General features: G+C 28.7%; 1 protein-coding gene across 2 annotated transcripts in view; it reads left to right on the top strand.

Moving 5' to 3' along the window:
- The window catches only part of sn (fascin domain-containing protein singed), a 236,816-nt gene that overhangs the window by 104,250 nt on the left and 107,474 nt on the right, over positions 1-25,092 (top strand). The window lies entirely within an intron of this gene.

Genomic DNA, 25,092 nt, shown 5'->3' with positions numbered 1-25,092 from the left:
TTTGAACAGACGAACATTTACATTATTATTTATATACATTTTATACATTGACGTTTTAAAATAATTTATTTGCGCGTATTTTTTTGAATTTAATGATTTATCTTTTAAGTATCAATATAAGTAATACTGAAAATTATACAGAAAATCATTTAGCATAATTTTTATCGTAATTGTAGGAGGGAATTTAAGATAAATAGAAGTAGCGGAGCGACATGGAAGTTGTTTTTTTTTTTTTTGTTTTTGTTTAAGTGTTGACATCTGGTCAGTTTCATTATTATGGTTTCATGCTTGTCAAATTGCTTTTAGCCTTATGAAATTAAAATAAATACAAGTAGGAATTAATATCTTGATTTTAAACTTTATGTCGGTTTATTTTCTTAATAAAAGAACCAGAAAATTTTCAACTTTTTTTATTTTTCATCTATAAATTAAAAATTTGTTTTCAGCAAGCTGACATCAACTTATTTTCGTTCAGTTACATCCCTCATGTAAAATATATAGTCCTTTATATTTATATATCGTCTGATTGTAATGTTAATTTTATTTCTGTTATCGTTTTTTGTTTATTGTACTTGTACGAATTTTAAATTGTAATAGATAAAGTCTTAAATGTAGTTTTTTATTCAAACATATATACAAGGATAAAATTTATTACATTACTCTACTAGAATTTATTCGGTAATAGTTAAATCTGTTCGGACTAATTATCGCGTCAACAACTTAAGAATAAATAATGAATATCAGTCTTATGACAGATTAACACGTGATACGTCATATCTATTGACAGAATATTCTCAGTGTTAATTGATTCTACTCTTTTGAAGTTGGAAATTTTGTAAGGAATTTTAAAATTTTTTATTTGATGGGCGTAGTTAATAATCTTCTTTAATTATTGTCTGAAGTACAAAGATATCAACGAAAAGGGATTTCCTAAGTTTGAGCTGAAATAATTTTATTAAGAAATCGTTCTTAAATAATAATTAAAGAAATCTTGATGCATAGACTCTCCTTTATGTACATTGCAATTTTGCTACTTTTACCATTTTCTCCACCGTAGATTAAATTTATTTTGATGAAACGTTTTACAGCGTTTCTAAGTACGTGGTTTAGTTACTGCACGCTGTATTAGAATTAAACGTGTAAATTGTATAACGACTTCACAAAAAAAAATTTTACTTTACCGTCTAGCGTTATAGCAGAGCTATAGCTTTAGAAAAGAAAGTATTTTAATCCGGTTTTCACCGGATCTTGACACCTAAGAAACCCAAAAAACCGAATGGAAATTTTCCAGATGTATGCTTGTGTGTGTGTGTGTGTGTGTGAGGTCTTGCACCCCTTATATCTTCAGAACTACTGGACCTATTTTGACCAAACTTTGTCAGATTACTTCTATATATGGGGCATTGATGCAATTAAATTTTCAACTTAAAAGGTGAAGGGGGTGAGGTTGTACAGCAAGATCACCTGTTCACCTGTATAGCAAGGTTATCATGTCGAGATTTCGCGTAATTAAGGTCTTATTTTTCGTAGGCACATTTTTTAACAATTAAGAAATAATATTTGAATAAATAATATTTGCAAAAAAATTTAAAAAATCGCACTCCCATTCCAAAAAAATGATCTAAATACACTAGCGGCTAATTGGATATACTGCCTCAATAGTAGTACTCCTTCTCACCACAAGGAGCGTTAGGGTAGCACTGACGTAGCTGCGTTTAGTGTTCTGCTATGTTGTGACATTAAAAGTGAGCGGTAGAATTAAATAAATGAATAATATTTAATGTATAAAAAAGTATTATTTAATGTGGCCGCTAGTACCGCCACATTCGCGGAATGAAATACGGTATTCACGCGCGCTTTAGTTCGAATCATTGAATTAAATAGACAAAAAATATTATATTTAAATAAAATATTTTCTGATTGATAGATTACAACCATTTTTGTTTGATTTTCTTTTTATTGTACATAAAAAAGTTTATTATTTTTTTCATTGTCGTTATTATTCTACAATTTTCTGGAAATTTTCATTATAATTTAGTTACATTTTGATATCTGTGTCCTTTTAAGTGATAGTAATCAATCTAGTTGTTTGCCTTTTGAAAAAAAAAACCTGGTTTATGCTTAGCTTCTTAGTTTTGGTCTTATAACGTTTCTTTATTTTCCTTTTTCTTTTACCTTGAAGTATTTTATTGAGGATAATTTTTTTTCTACCTTTTTTATTCGTAACTTTACTTCATCCTACATAGACAACGGTATTATGTAGAGGACAGACTTTCATATCATTTAAAATTATATATTTTCTTTTTGTACCTTTATTAAGAATTATGATTGAATCTTTTATATTTGTTTTTTATTCGTTTAAAATAACAAGCACAGTTTTTTGTTTTTGTAAAAGCAAGTTTCATGTTATATTGAGTTTTCCTGTGATAGTTATTTTAAGAACTCATTACTGGATTTATTATTTTTTTAATTAGCAATTATTGCCTTAAATAGATTACTGATGAAGCTAATCAGAAGTCGTCTACTTAAGTGGAAAATATGTGAGTTCATATTTTTTTATTCAGTGTCCAAATTTTAAAAAGTCATTACTTTCTGTGATTTGTTTTTGTATTAAATTTTGAAGAATTTACATCAAGTTTTCATTTTTAGAAAATGAACTTATTTTGTAGGGTATTAAGTCAGGCTCCTTTTTTTGATAAATAAAAAAAAGGGAATTTCCTTTCCCATCTAATTTTGATATGTACTATTTTCAACATCGATAACTTCGATAAAACATTTTTTTAAATCTTAAGTTAAAACTTTTAAATAAGGGCTTTATGATCCACCATATCACTTTGTTTCTTCCATTATTTTGATCTAACCTATTATAGCATTTGTATCTTCGTTCAGTTGTCGTATGAAAATAGTTTTATCCCAGAAATTAGCAGGTTTTTTTAAGAGATTAGATGTTTTCTTTTATAAGTGTTTTACGTACTTTTATTTGCGTATTCTTTCTTTTGTATGTTTGTGTTTTTCGTTGAACTTACGTTTTTGTGATTGGCTGTTATTTGTCGCGTAATAGTGATAAAATGATAGCAATTTAATCAATATCACATCGTCAGAGAATAATAGTAAACCTGTATATTGCTTATTACTCGTATAATAAAATTTGATTTGATGATGATGTTTGGATGAAAATGCAATCGCTGTTCAATAGAATATTTTCCATTCTTTATTATCATCAGTAAACGATATTTTGGATAATAAAAGGTTCTCCCACTGACGTTTTACTGGAAAAAAGAGTTTAGCTATAAAGTATTTTTAAGCATCTTAACGAAGAACTTTTACTCGAAAAGTCTGCAACTACTTTTAGGACAAAAAAATTATTTATGTCGAACATTTAATCTACAATCACAAAGAAATGTATGTGTAATTATATTTTTAAACATAGCACCAGTACCGCAGTAAACGTGATGTGAATTTTGTATTGATATAGGCTGTAGTAATTTCACGCCATAATTCTACCGATGACACAGAAAAAAATTGATTGTTCGCCTCAATATGAATATTAAACACCAATATATCAGTTTTTAAGAGATGTCATTTTTACTTAAACGTACTTATCGATTCGTACGAGATCATTACCGGCAACAAAGAAGTAAGCCTACAGAAAAAAATCAAATTATCTTCTGTAATCATGGACAAAATTAAATTTGAAAATCTTTTTCTTTTTTTTTATCCGTAATGCTTGAACGAATTTTCTTGAAGGATGATTTATCTCTTAGTTTAGTGCGGTTCTTTTTAATTTTGATGTGAAATTTGAGGTAAGTCTTTACAATTTGTACAAATTCTTTTGGATGCAACATAACACCGGTGTGTAAATTTTATTCATTTATAGTTTTGCTTAGTTTGAGTAACGCACACGCAATCCCTTTAAACGTTACACGCTTTACATTCTTTTTTTTTTTTTTAGAAGTAACGTATTGCGAATGAAATATTTTTTTTTATTTAACTACTTTGTATGTTGCTAGCCTGGCTTTACACTCCAACATGTATTGAATTTGATGTTTTAGGGGAAGTCCCCTTAACTACCGGAAGGGGCTGCTCACGTGCCAACGCACGCGCACTAGCACACGCTCTAACACACCTATATCTTTTAACTTCCTCCCCTGCTTATATCCTTTTATTCAGTCATTCATTCCTTTCCCAATTATAATGACATTTGTAACAAGGGGAAGGAGTGAAGAGTTAGGCGATGAAATTGTTAAGGGTAAATATTGTCCATTATGCAATAATGGATAATCTCAACGGTATTGTAGATTTAATTTCGTAATTGTAATATTAAAAATATCTTACTATGTAGTATTTGTTTACGAAATCATTGTTATTCGATTTGTATTTGTTGGTTAGTAGCCGTAACAATTGTGGGCGACATGACAAGTCAATATTGAAAATAACAGTTATGACTGTGTAAGCAAAGTGAGGAGTGAAATAGATATTTTCTCGGTTGCCGGATTCTCAGAGTTGAATATAGTTAGAAACAGCTAAAAATCATTACACCACACTTCCGAAGTGTAATTTATGTTCTGCCCTGCTAGTGATAACAACACATAATTGGCTGGGAATTGTGTAAAGCAGCATCGCATTTTATTAATTTTTCCTACTAAGGGTTTTTTTATTGCATGAAAAAGTCTTTTCATGATTAACTCTCATCTTTTTGGCCATAAGCCTATTTTTTCTTGTTCGGGTAGGTAGTGATCAGTTTTCAAAAGTTATCTATTACTTATTCTTGAATTTAGTTCTGTAAAGAAGTGTTTACTGAAAAATTTCAGTAAAGAGATATTATAGAAGGCCTTGCGTTACCTTTAACATATTGGTCTAAGGTTGGGTTTTCTGTTCAGCCACAGTGTAAGAAACGGAAATTCCAGTCAGATAGATGAAAATAATATAAAATGTCAGATTATATCACTTATCACTTTTTCTTTTTTTTTTGTATTTTTTGTTTGCTACTTTTGAATAGCACATCAACAGTTATGAGTAAACGAACTCAAACATATTCCTGTATCTGCTTTTTCTCCCGATGCTAGAGAGCCACACGATATTTGAAATCTTGTCTTATTAAAGGCATTTTTTTTTTTATTATTTAGAACTTTTTTATCTCAATCACGTAATCAGAATAATTTTTTTTTTGTTTTCTCAATAATTTTTATTACTCTAAAAAAAATTACGATATACGATAGGACATACCAGAGCATCTCTGCATATTATTTTTTCTTTAACCTCCGAAACCACTGTTAGGTATTGCTGCAGAGGATGAAATGAATGACAAGTAGCGTATGAAAATTGCATGCCTAAACGGGGTTCGAACCCGGGACAGCCGGATGTAAGGCCGAGACGTTACCACTCGCGCCACAGAGGCCGGCACACATAACTACTTGATGTCAGCAGACATCAGTTATACACCAATAGACATCAAACGCACCACGATATGACTGCCGCTTGACTGTGCGCCACATCCCTGTGGACTGCATATGTTAAACGGCCTTACATCGCAAATTTAAATTACGGCAGGACATTCGTTGCATCCTAGGAAATAATAAAAATGTACTCTTTTTTTGTTTTTCCCGTTTAGCCTCCGGTAATTACCTTTCAGATAATACTTTAGAGGATGATATGTATGAGGGTAAATGAAGTGTAGTCTTGTACAGTCTCAGTTTGACCATTCTTAAGGTGTGTGTTTAATTGAAACCGAACCACCAAAGAACACCAGTATCCACGATCTTGTATTCATATCCGTGTAAAAATAATTGAGTTTACTAGGACTTGAATGCTGGAACTCTCGACTTTCAAATCAGCTGATTTGGGAAGACGCGTTCACCACTAGACCAACTCAGTGGGTTTTTTAAAAATGTACTAGACCGGTTAATTGTTACTTCAGAGAAGAATCGATATACTTCATAAGATTTAATGATAACCAACCATAAATTTTGATTTTATTTCGCTATTCTTGTTACATATCTTATTCTAATGGTAACGTTCTTTTATTTTTTTAGTTTTAATTCTATTACTATTTAATTTTTCATCTTTGTTTTAAACTTATTTTATTATTTTAATATGGAGAAGGGACTTTTTGTTAATTTTTGATCCGGTCGATGATAACGCGAAACCGTTTTTCGCCCTCCCCCCCCAAAAAAAATTGAAGAAATTTCAATTTTTTGTCGAAGTTATTCAAATATTAGTAACTACTTTTGTGGAGGGTAATTATTAAATGAAAATTGCCGATCTCCGAGGCGGAGTGGTAGCGTCTTGGCCTTTCATCCTGAGATCCCGGTCTGGTGTGACATTTTTCATTCGCTTCAAAATTTCCATTTCATACTCCCATGTACAAACTTCGAGCTTATATGATTAAATATTTTTTTATTTTATTTTCAGATTGTTTACGTTGCAATCTGTTCATCTAGTGAACAATAAATCCCCCCTCCCCGACGGCTCAGTGAGATGACGATGATATGTATGACATGTAAAACAGGTGTAGTCTTGTACAGACCTTGGACAACCATTCCTGAGACGTGTGTTTAATTGAACCCTAACCACTAAAATACACCGGTATCCACTGTCTTGTATTCAAATCCGTAAAAAAGCAACTAACCTTTATTAGGATTTGAATCTTAGAACCTTCGACTTCGAAAATCATCTGTTAAATAACTGATTTATGACGAGTTAACCACTAGGCTAGCTCGGTGGGTGCATGATAAATACCATGATTTTTTTGTCATTCAAGTGAGTGAAGTTATATGAATATTTTATGGAGATTAATATTAAAAAAAACTTTAAAAATTTTCGTTGATTTTATTTACTTTTATATATATCGTAATTTAAAATTAAAATAAAATTAAGGAAAATAGGGTTGTAGTTGGCAAACGTTGCATTAAGTCACCCTTACCTTATTCACCCTTACCTAGATAATACTTGTATAATGTTGTTTGGTTATCAAGATGAAATATAATTAAAAGTGAATAGCGAACTCTCTGTTGGGTGTAGTTTAGTAAGAAAAATGTATTATTTGGTTGTATGTTTAAAATACTTAATGTTTATCTTGGAGTAGGCAAGTAGGAAACGTATTTTATACGCTATTGCTGATATTTTTTTAAATTTTAAAACTTATAATTTATTACTCACAAAAACGATAATTGGGGCTGTATGAAAAATATTGTGTAACCTACATACAGTTTTCATCAGATACCTTAATTTTTTTCTTATTGCTTATTAGTAGACACAACTATAAATTATTATTTAACGCTGTATTTTATAAATAAATAATCATAATAAAATAGAAAAGCTCATTACTCATAAAATAATACCCGTGAGAAGTTTTAAAACGTTCCCTTTTTTTTTCATAGTGGTTAGCTTATATCGACAGTATATTCAATGGTCCATAAAATATTGATTATGGACAGCGTATCAACTAATGCGAATAGATATTGTTAGTAGAAAATTTTCACCACCATCATCGTCATTTCAATTTGATTCTTAAATTCGCAAATTTTTTTCTCACGAAATTATAGGTCTAATCAGCTACGTCTTCGGTTTAAATTCGTTCTATTATTTTGTATCGATAATTTTCATTAGATTCGACTCGGTTTATTATTATTATTATTATTATTTTTACATATTATGTTTTATTCCTTTTTTTATAAGTGAATTTACAGTACTTTATTCAGGAATCTCTAAAGTGCATCCATGTATAGGTGTTCCATTTATAGAATGATTTAAATTCCTTTTTCGTATTTAACATGTAATTTTACAAATAAAACTCTTAGAATACTCGTTTATCGGGTATTACTTGTAATTTTATGAATGTTTTATAAACAGTTGTTTGTTGTGAAACTTACTTGGATAATCTTGGAGGAAGTGGTCGTCTAATATACAAATTTGATAAGTTATCTTATATAGGGAGAAAAATGTAAAAAACGACTATCATTTTTAAAAAAAATTGTTTAAATATTTATTTTTATATATCTATTTATTTATTTATTTGATATAAAAGTTTTGCTTATCTTTCGGTTAGTCCATTAGTTACTTTCATATAACACTTCCTTAATTACTTTTCCACCTTTGCAGTACACAAATTTTATACTTAACAGAATCTTTTTCCCTCTCCTCCGAATCGGATTCCACAGTAAAGCATAACACAATCCGGGGGAATGTCCTTTTACTCTAACAGGCCGGCTGGATCTTAGCTATTAATGCCCGCCTGTAACTCCCAGAATAGGATTCCCAGGTCCGACTATGTCGTTCCTGTTCCCTCACCTTAGGACCCGGGACTCGGTCTTTATGCCTTGTTTGACTCAAACGAGAACACCCAAAAAAATATTCTTGCCGAGACCACGGTCTTTTCTACAAGAGGACGAGAGGATACCCGTGGCTTATCACTGCTACCCATCTGTGTATGCACAAACGAGTAGCAGCTCAGCAGGGAGCTGTCCCTCATCCTCTCGTTACCCCAGCAGTCCTATCCTTCTGTTGAAGGACCCGAGTGATAAAATCAGATATAGCACAGAATTATATCACATTCGCCAACATACGGCCCACGATGCTCTCATAAGTGGCCCAGTAATCAACTCGCATTACAAGCGCTCCCTGTTCCAGGTCCGACAGGCTAACACGACGTGCTCTGGAGTGTCGAGCTTCCCGCAGGATAAACAAAAGGGATCATCAGCCCGCTGTCTTGCATTCAAATATACCCGGAACACGTTGTGGCCGGACAGGAACTGGGTCAACCAATAGGAGACCTCGCCAAACCTACGGCTGACCCATGGCTTCACCTGCCGAATCAGGCGGTGAGTCCACCGCCCGGTGAAGGAGCGATCGCAACGAGCCTGGCAAGCTTGGAACATTTGATCTTGCATCTCAGCCTTAGTAGCTCCTTGGAGAAGCCCGGTCCGCATGGGGCAAGCTGCTGAAATGGGGGGGAACCCCGCAATAGCAGCACCGCCTCAGTGGAGACACAGAAGAGTACGCAGATACTATGCGGAGAAAAATCCTCCTCTTCACGCACTCAAGCATGCGTCTATTCCTGACGATCCTCAGTGTCAGCGACCACACCATTTCTTAATCCAATAATATTTCTATTAATAAACGTTATTTTAGAAATTCATAATTTTCAACTGTGGTTTTAGTAAAGTACAAAATATGCTCAGAATTTAACTAGCAAGTAATTTGTTCACATATACGAGTACACTTTTTTTAAAAATAACAATTAAAATTAATAGACAAATCAACATTTTTAATATATTATGTACGTAACCGGAATGTAATCAGCTCTATTTTGATAGGAATATTTTTAAATCTTTATATTAACGCGGTGCATTAATTAATTCCAATTGTCCAGTAAATTTATTGTGTTTTGGTCTATCATTATAATTATTTTTTTTTTCTAAAAAAAATCTTGCCGAACCGTTCAGTCGAAAAATTTTATATCTGTTAATGATTTTTACTTTTTCCAAAAAAAAAATATGATCTAGCATGTGAAAAATTACATATAAAATTTATGTTCATAATTTATTAATTGCCAGAATTATGGAAATAGTTGAACAAAATTTTATTCTTCTGTATTTTTATACTGTCTCTCTTTAAAATCTGATATATTAGTTAAATAGTTATTTCTTCAGTTTTCTAATAGAAAATCTATTAGGGGGATTAATAAAAGTTAAAACGTCAGAATTTTGATAACGGTTTAAACGGTTCTTCTATGTGAAGTATTTTATTTCTTACTTAGACTCTTAAGATCTCCACCCTTTTTTCGTTAATCTTCATCTTTTTTTGTTTAATTATTAAAAAATTATCGATCTACATGGTAAAATGTAAGCCGATATTGGAGTACCGACCATGACAATTTATTAGGTTATATGCAATTTATCTATCCTCTTTGTAAATTCATCTTCCTTCTAGTAATGATAATAAACATTAGACGATATTTATAGAATTTGAAGGATTACTTTTTAATCTTTTATTTTTCATTTTTACAGAAAATTATAAATTTATTAGTTATCTAAAAAATTAATTCTTTTTTTTCAATTTAAACCGTGGTGTGAAATTGTTAAACTTAATGTACAACATACTTGAGGGACCCATAATTTATTGTAAATTATTTTTGCGGTTTACCGCCGTTTTTTTTTTTTTTGGATGAAAATTATCTTCCAGTATGGAACGGCGTATCGCATTGGAGGAGACTACCCAATTTTACACTAAGATTTGAACTCTTACAGATATAACCTAATTCTTTTTTTCGGAAAACCCCTATTATTTTGTTAATGACAACTATGTACAGGTATATTGTATTTTTTTAACGTATATCGTAATTATAATGTATTCTAGGAAATATTTATAATGTAATTATTAAAATATAAATTCCGGTTTAAATTGGATCCTTTTGAAATGAACATATTAAGTTAAAGTGGTTCCTAAATTATAATAGTTATTTTATTATTATTAATCTTTGAATTTAATTAATACGTTCTGGTGAAATGATATGTGAAATAAATTTTTAATTCAATGTTAATAAATGATTTGTCATTTAAGAAAAAAACAACTCAATTAAAATGAATAATTAATCCTTTTCTATTTTATTTTAATTTCATTTAATCAATTGTTGTGTAGTTGAATTACCTTAAGAAATTTAAAAACTAGTTTTTAGTAGTCTGTAACTGGATAATATTTTAACCGTAGATCTTTGGTTTTATTTTTCTCTTTTAAACGTTGGAATTTCTGTTGACATAATCATAATTTTTTTTATGAATTTAAATTTTATATTATAAATTGTAATTTTTTTACAATTCTGTTACTTTTCAAAAAAAAATTCATTAAGGCTATAGTTTTATTGGTATATAGACAAACAACATTATTTTGATGTGAATACAAGACCATAAAACTCAGACATTTACACAGTAGTCATTTTAAATTTACTAGCCTCACATTGCCCTAAAAATATTGTAGCTTTAATTTAATTTACAATTCTACCGTAATTAAATTGTTTCCATATTTTTAAACTCAGATTTTTATTTTTATTTTTACGTTTAAATTGTTGAAAAGAAAGTTTACATTTATTGTTCTTAAATTTATAGGAAGTTACTTTCTAAAATGGTTCATTACATTTTGGGTCATGTTTGCAAAATAATGTATTGTTTTTGTTGTGAAAAAAAAATTAGGTATACAATTTACATTTCAAAGTGGTTTATGTCTAGCTAAGAAGTAATCCGTGTCAATTACGTTGCCTGTCAGTCTGAGAATAAGGAATACTGTACCATAATAACTATTCTTGTACAGTTTCGGTTTCTTTCTGTTTAAATACGGAGAAACCCTTTTTCTTCATTATTTCCGTTCACTAACATTTAAAGGTCACACATAATACATTTATTTATTTTATTTAATTAATCTTTAATATACCATAATTTGATCTACTTAAGTAAAAATAACTTCATTTATAAAATTGCATATAAATAAATTTCATCCATTATCGTAATTAAAGATAAAAGAAAAAATAAATAACTTTTTAATAATAAATTAAATACATATTTTAACAATAAATAAATCAACTACGCAAACAAAATTAAAAAAAAAGAAAATGAAATGAAATTATAAAAGGTTTAAAATTTGAAAAAAAAAACAAATTACAAACTTGAATAACGGACAAATTAGGATATAATAAAGAAAAAGAGAAAAGATGTATGTATGAAAATATGTAACATTATCTTTCGAGAGAGACCCTAAACATAAAATAGAAAAACATATCAACCAATCAATTGTTATAATTTTGAAAGGATTTTAGAAATTTCATGATAGTATACCAAGAAATTCCTAAAATCCTTTGAATATACCATGAAATTCCAACAAACAGAAATATATTATAACACCGTATAAACTCCTGAAAAAATTGTTATAATAAATACGTCTTCTATTATAAAACAAACGACGCGATTTATGGTTAATACTATGATTAACCATAATCGATAAATTAACCATAAATCGCGTCGTTTGTGATGAATACCTTGATTTACTGAATAATTTTTTAAATATTCTCTGTATCGATCTCTCCATGTGTAATTCGCACAAGTCAGTACGAATAGGTTAGGAAGTTTTATATTTATTCATGTCAAAATTGTAATAAATTAATAAATCCGCATAAGAAACTTATAAAAATGTTATATAAATTAACAAGGAAAATAGTTTTCAGTATTTTTCATTGTAGTCCAGGCGGAATCTGTTTTAAAATGGGTATATTTGGACTTTTTCTATACGACCTATTTTTGCATCAATAATAACGTATTTATCGATTTGCAACCGATGATATTGTGTGTAAAATTTAATACCCAAAACTTTCTCTCTCTCGATATTTTCTTTAAAATGAACAGTCTACGGTAATAGGAGAAAAAAATGGATATTTTTGCGAATTTTTTATAATTTGTTTAATAAAAATTTAAGCACACCTATTTCAACTGACGTGTAATGAATTAATCATTTCTGATGATTTTCCGGAGGCATTAAAGCAAAAATTTACGATCATATAGAAAAAGTCCAACCCAAAACAGATACTTCCTGGACTATTGCATATAGTCGTATATATGCCATAATATGTCATATCATTACCATAATAGTTAAATGCGACTTGAAACCAGTCACAAGTTATTCCCAGAAGCGAAATTTTCAGTAATTACAAACATCAGTGATCTGTTAATTTGAGAAACATGAATCATGAGGTTGTTTCTCATTGGCTTCATCCACTGACCTCATTGTAAGGTTAAATATCATAATGCTAAGCCGACAGCAGTGAAAAATTATATCCTACATCTGTCATATGTACTATGTTTACCGTTTGTACTGGTTATATATGAGCGAAATTACTCTCAAAGAAAGCAATTCTGACTGATGTAGCTTGAATCTCAGATGCTTTACATCCTTAAAAGTCACAAGAAATACTATTTTATATCAATTTGAAATCAGCTATATTTTTGAAGTTCCTACAATTTCTACTTAGATCAAACGTTGTCCTTGCAGCCTGATGAATTGTTTTTTTTTTTTTTTTTTTTTTTTACGTTGAGATTGAATGATATGCCACATAATATCATGATATGTCATATCATTATAATGATATACCTCGTATTGAATGTATACCTCAAAATCTGATATCTCACTTATCCCAGCAAGGATTTCATTACACATAACTAGAGTTCATATCTGTAACTTTCTTTATTGAATAAAACATTACATTTCACTTCTACTTAACATATATCAGATATCGATATATCAGATTTTTAACAGGCTTTTCTGTTGGAAAATAGAATGTTCGAGTGAAAATTCCGAAAATAAATTTGTTTAATTAATTACAACTGCATTGTTTCAAAAAACAAAACAAAAAACCTTTGTTTTTTTTAGTACTTATTTATTTGTAAAGTTATATTTAAAGCAATCTTTCCTAATTTTTTGTTACATTTGTAGACTTTTTTTTAATATAAAATGTAGCTTCTCTAGAAGGTTCTTTATAGTAAAATAAAACTATAACAAATGTTCGATTACTTATTTTTTATTTTCATTTTAACTGGTTTTTAATTTATAATGAATAAAATTGAAATGAATCGATTATTTTATATTAGCCTTAATAAATATATTAGAATGATATTTAATTGTTTTTTATCGTTTTATTTACATCTTTAACTAATTATAAATGTTTTATAATATTAAAAATCCTTGGTGTGGATTCTTCATGATTTAATTACATTTTATGACGTTAGAGAATAATTAAAAAATAAAATAACATATTCGTTTGAGCACTTTTACTTTCATTAATTTTTAATTGTTAACATCTATTTATCTACCCCAAATATATCGTGTCCAAGCGATGATAAAGCGAAAGCGTTTTTCGCCCAAAAAAAAAGAAAAAAAATATTTTCGTAAGAAAAAAAGATTTCTACAGTTTTAAATTGTGGTTAGTTTAAATTTCCTTATAAACAGCCTTTAAGAAGTCATATTATTAACGCTATTCTAGCTTAAAATTAGCTTAAGGTTTTATGACACGTGATTTTAATGATTTCCTCGTTTTATTTTTATTTACACAGCAGTTAGTTTATTTAAATATTACTTTAAATAATTATCTTTTTTTTCCTGCTAACTTAACTTTCTTAACGTGTAATGTAATTATAAACAAGGTAGATAGAATTTTAAGGCAGTCATCCGAGACATGAGTGGTACTCAGGTTTCTATTGTTAAAAAGAAAAAAAGAACAATGGAAGCATGTTACTAGCAACGCCACAAAACGTGAAACAAACCTCTAGGCCTTCTTTAACCGGTCGATTATTATTTTTCCTTTAAGCGACAACGCGTAGCTTAGTTTGCAAATTCTAAATGCACAATTCTCATGCTTTTCTATCAAAAATATGAATGTTAATAATATCGATGATTTAACAGTACATTATTACTGATAACAATTGATGCTGAATAAACTAAAAAATAATTATAAGTTTATATTCTTAAAAGGAATATTTGCATAAAACTCTATTCTATATTTACTAGTAATTATTATTTTTCATTTACAATTTTTCTTCGAAATTATTACGTCATAATTATCATTGTTATTTTACTTATTTGTATGAAGTTATTGTTGCATTATTTTCTTTTTATTAGAATTGATATGCTGCATTTATTTATTAAGGTTTAATATTTAAAAATATATCTATATATAGGATTGCTAGTAATTACTTTTTATTTTGAATAGTCGGCCGATTTGGATTTAGAAAGCATTGTTTGCTTTTTTTTTTATTCATTTAATTTATGATTCAATTCCTAATAACGGCCGTGACATTTTGTTACAACACGAAATAAAGAGTATTATTGTTTGCTATAAAAATTATTATTTTTCGATGGAGAACTGACTGAATTGTTCCGTTGGATAGATCCGCATAACACCCAATCTCTACGGACGGGCGTAAATTTTATACGAAGATGCCTGAGCCCTCTATTTTAAGAAATATTTAATATATTTTTGACTTGATCAATGTAGAGTAGTTCGGTTATGCGAAGCTTCTTTCCTGAATAAACATACAACCTCCTGACAAATTTTAAAATTGTGTACTATATTTGAAAATCTTTTTGTCATTTGTACAATTTGTAGCTTTTCTATAAAGGGTTTTTTATATTTTAAAACAGTGCGGCTTTTTATTGTTTGAGTGTTAATCAGAAATTAATAACCTGTACTGACTGTTATCATTTGAGAATTGTTTTTAATTTAATAATTAGATATTTTTTGTTTAGGTAAATTCTGTTACTCCATTCTGAAATTCTGAATTGCTTTAAAAGTCATCTGTAAAACGGTATAATTTTATTGGTGGTGACTTCTAAAAGGTAATGATCTATCAGCTGGTTCGTCCTTTAAATCTGGCCCAGAGGTGCTTACGTAGAACTTAATTTCGGATCTATTTTTTCTTAACCTTCCTAATAAATTACGTAAATAAAGAGAATTAATTTTTAGCCTTTGTATATGTATATTTTTCTAACATAGAGTAATATCTAATTTATTATTATTTCATATCTGCCATCTGTATTGTTAATGGAAATTATTATTAATCTATTAAAATGTTGGAGTACCGCATTAGAAATTCAGAACATAAATCAGAACAGGATGTCACTGATAGCATTCAAATCAAATTATTTTATTTTAATTTTTTATTTATTACTTATTAACCTTAAGAATAAAAAATGCATATTTCTAAAACATTCACTAATGTTTGTTATAAACAAATATATATTAGAGAGAGAGAGAGAGAGCGATTATAAATTAGCACATCTTTTTAAAAAAATAAATAAACATTGCAGTATTTAGAACAGTTTTTTGTTTAATTATGTCAGCAAATCAAACATTTATAATTTAAAACGAATAAAAGAAACGGGCACAAGTTCGCCCTGATATGCTGATAGCTTATTTCTTTATTTTGTCTGTTTTTTTAGTATTAAAAAATAACTTTCGGCAAGCCGGAAGGCGGAGGTAGATTTTACTTGTACTAAGTAGGGGATAAAAAATATCTTCTCCTTAAAGTTAAGAAAAACTTCAAATTTACTCAATAAAACAATGGTTGCATGTAAAAAAAGTTAAACGTGTTTAGCATACTACAAGCCCCATCTTCTTACAGTTCCAGCAACATTTTGGCCATCTCTTGCCGTAAAGAGTTTGTCATATCAAAAATTGTTCCAAAAAAAAGTTTTAGGTAATTTTTAGAGGACTAACGACCACTTTAAACCGAATCAATACTGTGCCTATTAAGGGAGGTGTGATTCTTTTTTTTCTTCAAAATCCCATTTTTTCCACCCCCTGGGCCAATGGTTGCTGATATAACAAAATTTTACTTAGGTAAGTTTTAGGCCCTTATCCAAAGAATAGTAGGAACTTTAAACAAATTTGATGTTTTACTCAATAAGAAAGTTATAGCGATATTTTGTTTTTTCTAAAAAGCCCCCTTCCCATTTCCACTCTGTGGTCCGATTTTGACCGTTAAAGAACTCGACCGAGATTTTGGAACGAGTTATTTTTAAGAAACAATTTGAAAGTGATTGGCGCAAAATTACGGCAGTTACCGTGTCCACAAGAAAGTGAAAAAAAAAAATACATATATATATATATATATATAAACTTTTGAGCTAACGGTGGTTTTGGGGTCTGGGGATGTGAAACGCGAAGATATGTTGAAATTTTCCGGACGTCGAATCACGGTATCTATTACAATAGGTAGATTTCTTATAAAATCTACCTAAAAGAAAAATATGTGAGGCTTCTCTAGCAGATTGCAAAATTAGCTCCCGCAGAATCGAATTTTTTTCCATTAATTCTTTATATAACAATATAAAAAGTAAATCGTCTGGATGAAAAAAGTTTATTACTTTTTATCTCATATTATATACCAGTCGAACACCTGAGATTATATTTGTGGATATTTTAGCTTTTTTTGCAATCTAAGATAAGGACTTAACACTAATGAGAAAACAGTTACGAAAAATACATTTAATGTATCCTTTATTACAAAGAAACAAGCGTCCAGCTGAGATATCATTCGGTAAATTCTTCATATTTCTTATTATGGTTCAAATGTTTTCATGTTAACAAGAAAAAGCTTATAAAATAAATATTATATCCTATCTAAATATCAGTTGATAATATTAATACTACTTTATAATTATTTTAATATTTTACGCTTCTTAGTAATCCGATATATGTTTATTTACAGTTAAAAGATTCATAAAATTTTTATCGTCGCTCGTCTTCATAGTAAAAAGATAGTGGTTTAAGTTAAAAGTGCTCGGCAAACATGAGGTTTACGTAGGTTATGCTCTCTTGATCATGCGGACCCATTGCAAGTTCCACTTGACGGGTTCAACTACTAATAGTGGAAGTGCAGACGGTTATAATGGTCACGGTGGGGAAGGAGATACATACCATATATATCAGTTTAGTCGATAATATTAGATTAACGTTTTTTTTCTTCATTTTGTTTAAAATCTAAACTTTTCTATTTATCTGTATCTGTATGTCATACCAAATAAGTAAAGATTTAAAAATAAATTGTCAAACTAAATTAGTTTATTTATAATATCTTCATAAAATACATATTTAAAATCGTTAAGTCCAGGAATAAAATAATATTATCACTTAAACTAAGTTGAAATATCACGTTATTAATTTGAAAGATGGAGAGAGTTGAAAAAAAAATGAAAATATACCCGTATTTAGGCACAATCATAAAAAAGTTCCATAATAAAGAAAGATTAGTACAAAATTCAGTATGGCGCAATCCATTTTTTCTTAAAACAAGGAAGGAACTGAATGAAGCTTGGCATAAACGAACTTTAAAATTTGGGCATATCAAGTCGAAATCCTTTGTAATTATACTGGACGGACAGAATCATTACAGTCGTAGAGATTTTAAGAACGGTAGGAAATAAAGATAAAGAAATAATAAACGAAGTAAAGAGAATGATGTTGCAGTGTTTAGGCCAAATTATGTACTCTGAGAAATACGAAGCTCGTAATTAAAGGGAAAATTCAGGGAAGAAGAAATGTCGAGAAAAGAAGAATGTCCTGGTTTAGAAACTTCAGATATCAGTTTAAATGCGCTTTCATTACGTTTAAAACAGTAGTATCTAAAGTAAAGATAGTGATCACGTTTGCCAACCTTTATAACGGAAACTCCACCTAGAAGAAGAGATAACATCTTTATTTTACTGTTTATCTCATTAATTTTGTTTGTTTTATTACAAAATCCTTTATTTTTTTATAAACCTTTTTCTCTGTTTAGATCTCTTGACCCGTTCAACATCTGGAATCCATCTCTCCAGAATTATTGGAATTGTCCTAATTTTTATATAATAATTCTTAAGTTTAATTTATTTTTGTACGTACTCCCCTACTCGTATGTTAAAATACTTTCGTTTGCAAGTTATAAATAATTAATTTTTTATCCCTTTTCTAACATATTTTTTCGTTTCCAGTACGGGTTGTTTTACCATCACCTACTCCTTAATGTTTCTTTTTTTTGTATTTTGGCTAAGATATTTTCTTTTTTGGCAAAATAATTAATCTTCTAATTGCCGTATAATCTGGAATCTAAGTTTTATTTGTATATGAGCGATAATAAACCTATATCGTTCAGGGTCTAACACAAAAATTCTTAATGGGACCTGGTTAAGGTAATAAAGGTTTCTTTTGTATTTCGGGAGTAAATTATTTAAATTTGAATAATAAATTATAAATGGCGTTTTACATTCTTATTATGTTATGCGGTAAATAAATAAGGAGATAACATTCAAGATATTCTAGGAAACAATATGATGATGTTATCGAATCATCTTGTTGTTTCTTAAGGCTGTGCATGTGTATTCGACTATTTAATAATTATGGAAATAAATATAGATTTTTTGTACTATTGTATTATGTTTGTTCCAGGCGATGATAACGGCAAAGTGTTTTTCGCCCCCACCCCCCAAGAAAAAATTGCATTCTTATTCGTATCTTTTCTTTACAGTTCTTTTTATTTTTATTTAAAACTTCACTTCTTTTTTTTTCTGTTATATTTGTATTTTTCGTGTGTGCCTCGGAATAATTTTAGGGTTTCGGATTCTGTTTTATATTCTAAAAGTGTACCGTTTTCGTTTGGTCTCTATTCATTATATCACTGTATTCTGTACTTTTTATGTACAGGTGTGATAATAATTTTTGTGATTTTTCTGCTCTACAAATAAACAGACAAAAAATAAAAAAATAAAAAATTAACAAAAATATAGTGTGAATATTAGTAATAATAATTAGAAATCAAGAGCTATTCTAAATTATATACAGGATTACTTCAGTATTTACTGAAGTATATGAAAAATTAAATAGTTAATTATCGATTAAATATTAATTATCAAATTAACAGTATTCTTATATAAAACTATTATTATTTCTAATAGTTTTTATGAAATAAAAGAGTACCAATAACTTATCTTTTTAGCCACTTCGAATTGAAAGGTAAGATTAGTTTGAAATCGTTGAACCTAGAATATACAACCTGGTGATTACGCACGTATAGTATATTAGATTGGATAAGATAAACATCTGTAAAAATATAGAGATAGCAGGAATCTTAAAACAATCAAACAGATGATTGTGATTCAATCCATGCTTGTGATTCTGTTCATCGACGATAATTTCAAAGGTTTTCGACTTTATATGCCCAAATTTTAAAGTTTGTTTGTGCCAAGCTTCATTCAGTTATACATCATATAAACCGCATCTTACAAGGTACTTTTTTCTTTTTGTCCCCCGTCCCATTACCAGATAGAGGATTAAAGTAGAAAATATAAAGTAAATCTTCTAACAGTCTTAATCCCTATTTATGAACATATTTTTTAAGACATTAGTCGCATAAAATTACTTTGTGATCTTTTTAAAATTTATTAGACGTAAACCAATTTCATTGGTTTTCTGCATTTATATAATAAAAATGTGCCCTATAATTCTAATTTCAATATATTTTTTTTATTTTTCCCTACGTAATCTGCAGTTTTACGCGGCTACGCGACGCAGCTTTTTTGGACGGATTTAATTTTATTTTTAACGTTTATGAGTTCAAAGAGCGCTTTCCTATTTGTGATTACAAAAATTTTAAAGTTTCGATTTAAAAATTACATAATATTTGAATTTTTTGCTATACGGTTGGCAGCATTTTTAATTTTTTTTTTATCCAGATTCTCTACCATTTTAAAATAAGCTTTTTTTTTACTACATTTACTAAAATGTCTCTGTTTTACTGTGAAAATGGTTTCTCCATTAAAACTATTGAATTCAGCTCTACCTAAACTGAATTCATTTATTTTTATTAATTTATATTATTTAAGGAATGTATATCAATATGATTGTTAAAAATTTGAAATTACCATCTATTTTTGATTTTTAAGTAAAATTTTTTTGTAAACAGTTTTTGAGCGTTTCCTTGTATTCCAATTTATAATATTTAAGCTTTTGTTTTTTTTTTTTAACTTGACGAGAAGAAATTTATGTTGAGTTTTTTCGTAAACGTTCTTGAAAATGAAACTTGTTATAGTTTTTGCCAATTTTCAAAGTAAAAAAAAAATATAAAAAAATAACGAAATATTGAACTTCATAAATATATACGTTGTTTAAATAAAAATGTCAATTCATCTATGTACTCTGTATAATATATATAGATGTAATTTTTTTTTTTTAATTTAACGGATTTTTGTATAAAATATATAACGGTTTCAGTAGTTCATGGATGAACAAATAAAAAATGCATCGCATCGTTTACTTTATAAAAAGGTAGAGGCTAACTCGCTCAATATTTTGTACATAACATTATTATTGTTAAGAACATGGATGAATGATTTCTTTTTCAATTGTCGTTTAGGTGCAGGATATTATTTATTTATTTATTACTTTTATATATATATATATATATATATATATATATATATATATATATATTATTCAACTGTTTTATTGTTATTAATAAACCGTTCTCTTGTGGACACATCCGATTCAAGGTTATGCGTATCATGTAACTTGAAAAAGAATTTAAAACGAAATGAAATTATAAATTCGTCTTACTTGTACGTATTTATTCTATACACATACATTTTACGGTACATCCATACAGAATTCGATATTTCATCTTTAAATTTATGATATGTATCCATTCAGTACTCGTTTAAACTTCCGTTTTAACAATTTTGTTCGTATGAAATATTAGTCCTTTATTTTCTAAATACAAATGTATTATAAAAATAATAATTAATAATTTTTATGCCCAATTTAAAGATTAAGATCAAGCCGTCTGTGAGCAATTTTTGTGTATATTGTTGACTTTCGTTTGTATGAAGCCGATCATCTTCTGTATAACATTGATATTCTTTGGCTGATTTAGTTTTCCATTTTATATTAGCCTTAATTCTGGAACTCCAAAACAATGTACAGGATTGTCATGAAATTTCTTCTGGAAGATGGCCATATATTCTCTATTAATTTAGTGATCCTCTAATATTACTTTTAATTTTTACTTTCCCGTCTAGATAGCTTTATAGTAGGACTATAGCTCAAAAGGAAAAATATTGTAATCGGTCCAATTTGGGCATATATGGTTTTCATTCGATCTTGACATTTTGACACCTAAGGAACCCAAAAAAGCCGGATGGAAATTTACCGGATGTTAATATTCGTATGTACTTGTGTGTATGTGTTCAATGTTCGCCTTTAAATCATCTTATATCTTCAGAACTACTGAACTGATTTTGAACAAAATTTCGTGAGATTACTTCTATATGTATGGGGCATTGATGCCATTAAATTTTCAACTTAAAAGGTTAAGAAGGTGAGACTGTAGAGCAAGGTCAGTATCTCGATATTATCTAAACTACTGCTATGTTGTGACATCAGAGGTGAGCGGTAAAATTAAATAAATGAATAATAAATATTTAAATTGTAAAAAAATAACTCGTCTGGTTTACTCGGTACCTAGTGCTTTAAGCCTCGCGGCTACACCAGTCTGACGACCGTACAAGCGAATTGTTTTCTAAAAAAAAAAAAAAAAACAATTATTTGTGCTCAAGTTTTAAAATTACATTAGATTATTTAGTGCCGACTAGTGATCAGTTTAGTTAGTGCGCCCGCGCTTTAGTTAGAATCATTGAATTAAATAAACGAAAAATATATTTCAATAAAATGACAAACATTTTAAATTAAGTTGTGTGTGTAAGCCGTGTATCAGAAACAACCTCACAGTTGTAGGATCTTTCCGGAACGCGGCTTTAGCCGCGTTACGTTAAAGTTCTACAGCTTTTCCACAAGAATATATGTATTAAAGTTCCATAGGCTGAATTCATACCTACATGTAAACTTAACACAGATTCTTTTATATGTTCTGGCTATTTGTAATTTCCCAAAACTTGTCAGAATTATTCCTAAAACAGTGAAAACGATTATATTTTGTTATACTTCATTATCGAATATTCACCCTTAGATAATTATTTACAGTAATGATACATAAAAAAGCCGACAACAAAGCTGTAATATTTTCCCAGCATTGGTTATTTATTCTTATATAGTGCAAAAATAACGATACATAAAAATATACTAAAAGAGATTTAAAAAACTCAAAAAAAAACTTTCTTTTAAACTTTGATTTGCTCACCCGCCTCGAATATTGCCCTCAAAGTAATTTTTTTGGGTTTCTTTTACTACTACTATGCATAGAAAGACATAAAAACGTTCCGTTAAAAATATTCAATAAACAAAAAGATAGCTTTCTTCGATTTTTGGGGAAGGAGGAATTTTGGGAAAATATTTTTTAGAATGGTAAGATAAACATGCGCGCTTGTACTGAGCTTAATTTTAAAGTATGGTTTTAAAAAACCATACACCATTTTTTGACTTATTACAATACTTTCTTTCTTGCAGCATAGCTGTAGAAATATGATGCCACGGTAGTAAAAATTAAATACGCTTAATTGAACAAACATTGGTTTAGTTTTCTTTGAAAAGGATACGTCATAAAGACTTTTCTCTAAGTAATTAAGTTCAGTAAATTTATATGAGTGAAAATGTGTGTTTTATTCTTTTGCGTTTGGGATGTATTATTAAAAACATTTCCCTGAAAGTAGTCTATTCTCATGCTACTCCTTTATTAATACTGAGAATATATTTGTATCTAAACAGATAAATATAAATTGTTGTTTTCCTTATGCATTTTATTTGTCATAAGAAACTCTTAATTGTGAAGGATATATACGATTAGGATTCGAAAATTAATTAATTAATTAAAATTGAAATCTACCATATTTATCTAATAGTGATAAAAAAATTCCCTAACAGGTGGTTATATAGATAAGTCTTTATTCTCATACAAGATTATGAACGTAATCGATACAAAACAATAATACATTTTTAATTTTTTTAAATTAATCACGTATATAATCTAAATAAGAACATTATAAAAATTCAATAATATAAGTTGCAGGAGGAATTTTACTAGTAGCATTTAATAAAATGTCCCAAAGTACGGAACAGTTCAAATTTACCATTATTTATTTTGATTTGTTCAGATCTACTATTAATTTAGGTCAATCTTAAATAATATTCCACGGTAACTGGAAAAATTCATTTTCATTCGTTTTCTCAGTTTAAAATATTTTAATTTTTTATTTAATATATTTAGGATGAACAATTTAGAAATTGGATAAACCTTCTCTCTATTATTGTACAAACTGGACTAATAATAAAATCCTTATAATCGTGTGTACCAACTTGAGATGCATAAACCAGTTGCAACAATTTTCCTGAATTTAAAAAATCTCTAATCAACCCAGGTTTCTATACAAATTTTTGTATTTAATCGTATTACAATATAATTCCTTACTCTTTAATTAAAAGCATTTTAGTAATTGTATTATTTTTTTATATCTAATTTTACTTAGTGTGTAATAATCTGAGAAAAACAAAGTTACTCTTGATATGAACAGAAAACTTTGTTCAAGAGAAAAGTTTTGCGAGACCTGCATATGCAATAGTTAATAGTTTGTTAAATTATAGACGCAACGGCAGATATGGAGCAGCACTTGACTTCTTTATATAGTTTTCTTTTTTTTTGGTGGAGATCGACCAATTAGGACAAACATGTTCTGTTTTACTACCACTTTGTTTTAACTCCTCCCATTTTTTCCTTTTTAAACTACCTGATATATTATCTTTTATTCCTTTCTTTTAATAACACACATGCGCCGCACGCGCACAATGTCATATATACACACACACATATATATATATATATATAAATCGATGGATGAAGCCGCCTTTACTTGATAAAAATCCATCGTAACAAAAATAAAATAAAAACAAAATGGTTTTTTTTTGTTTTCACAAAATTTGTTTCAAAAAATATTTTAAGCTTCTATATATTCTGTGCGTAACATCTGACAAAGGTATTGTATACCGAAACAGCTACCATTTTTTAAATAAAATTTGTGAAATCAAGAAAGCATTTTATTTTCTTTTTCTTTTTTATATATATTTATATCATTTCTACAAGCAAAATTTATTTAAAAAGCTTTTTTTTTTATCTGAACTGTGTCATTCGACTGCCTTTATTATTTACTTATTTTTATGCGGTTACGGATAAATACAAATTATTGTAGAGCATTAATGTGTTATTTTACTCGTATATATCCAAATGAATAATAAACTAAAACAATTTGTGAAAGATGCAGTCCAACTTATCTTGAATATTTTTTCTTTCTTTTATTGTGTTATTATTGCTATTTTCTTTCTGTTATTATTGTTCATCCATCCTATAAAATTGTACGTATGCTGTAAAATGAATAAAACAGTTGTTTTTTTTCTCATTTTATAATGCAGTCGGTATAACACGTTTTTGTTGTACACATTCATATTCAATTTACTTGTGGTTGATCTGTTTAGCCAACAGTAACAATGGAATAGAATAGTCTTTATTATATGTGGTCAAATAATTTGTGTGTGCCGTCTGATCTACCGTTACTCTATGTGGTTTATTCCTGTAATAGTAT

Source organism: Lycorma delicatula, chromosome 9, assembly GCF_047948215.1.
Source record: "Lycorma delicatula isolate Av1 chromosome 9, ASM4794821v1, whole genome shotgun sequence".
NCBI lineage: Eukaryota > Metazoa > Arthropoda > Insecta > Hemiptera > Fulgoridae > Lycorma > Lycorma delicatula.
Note: the sequence above shows the minus strand (reverse complement) of the source record. Positions and strands in the feature narration are given on the sequence as shown.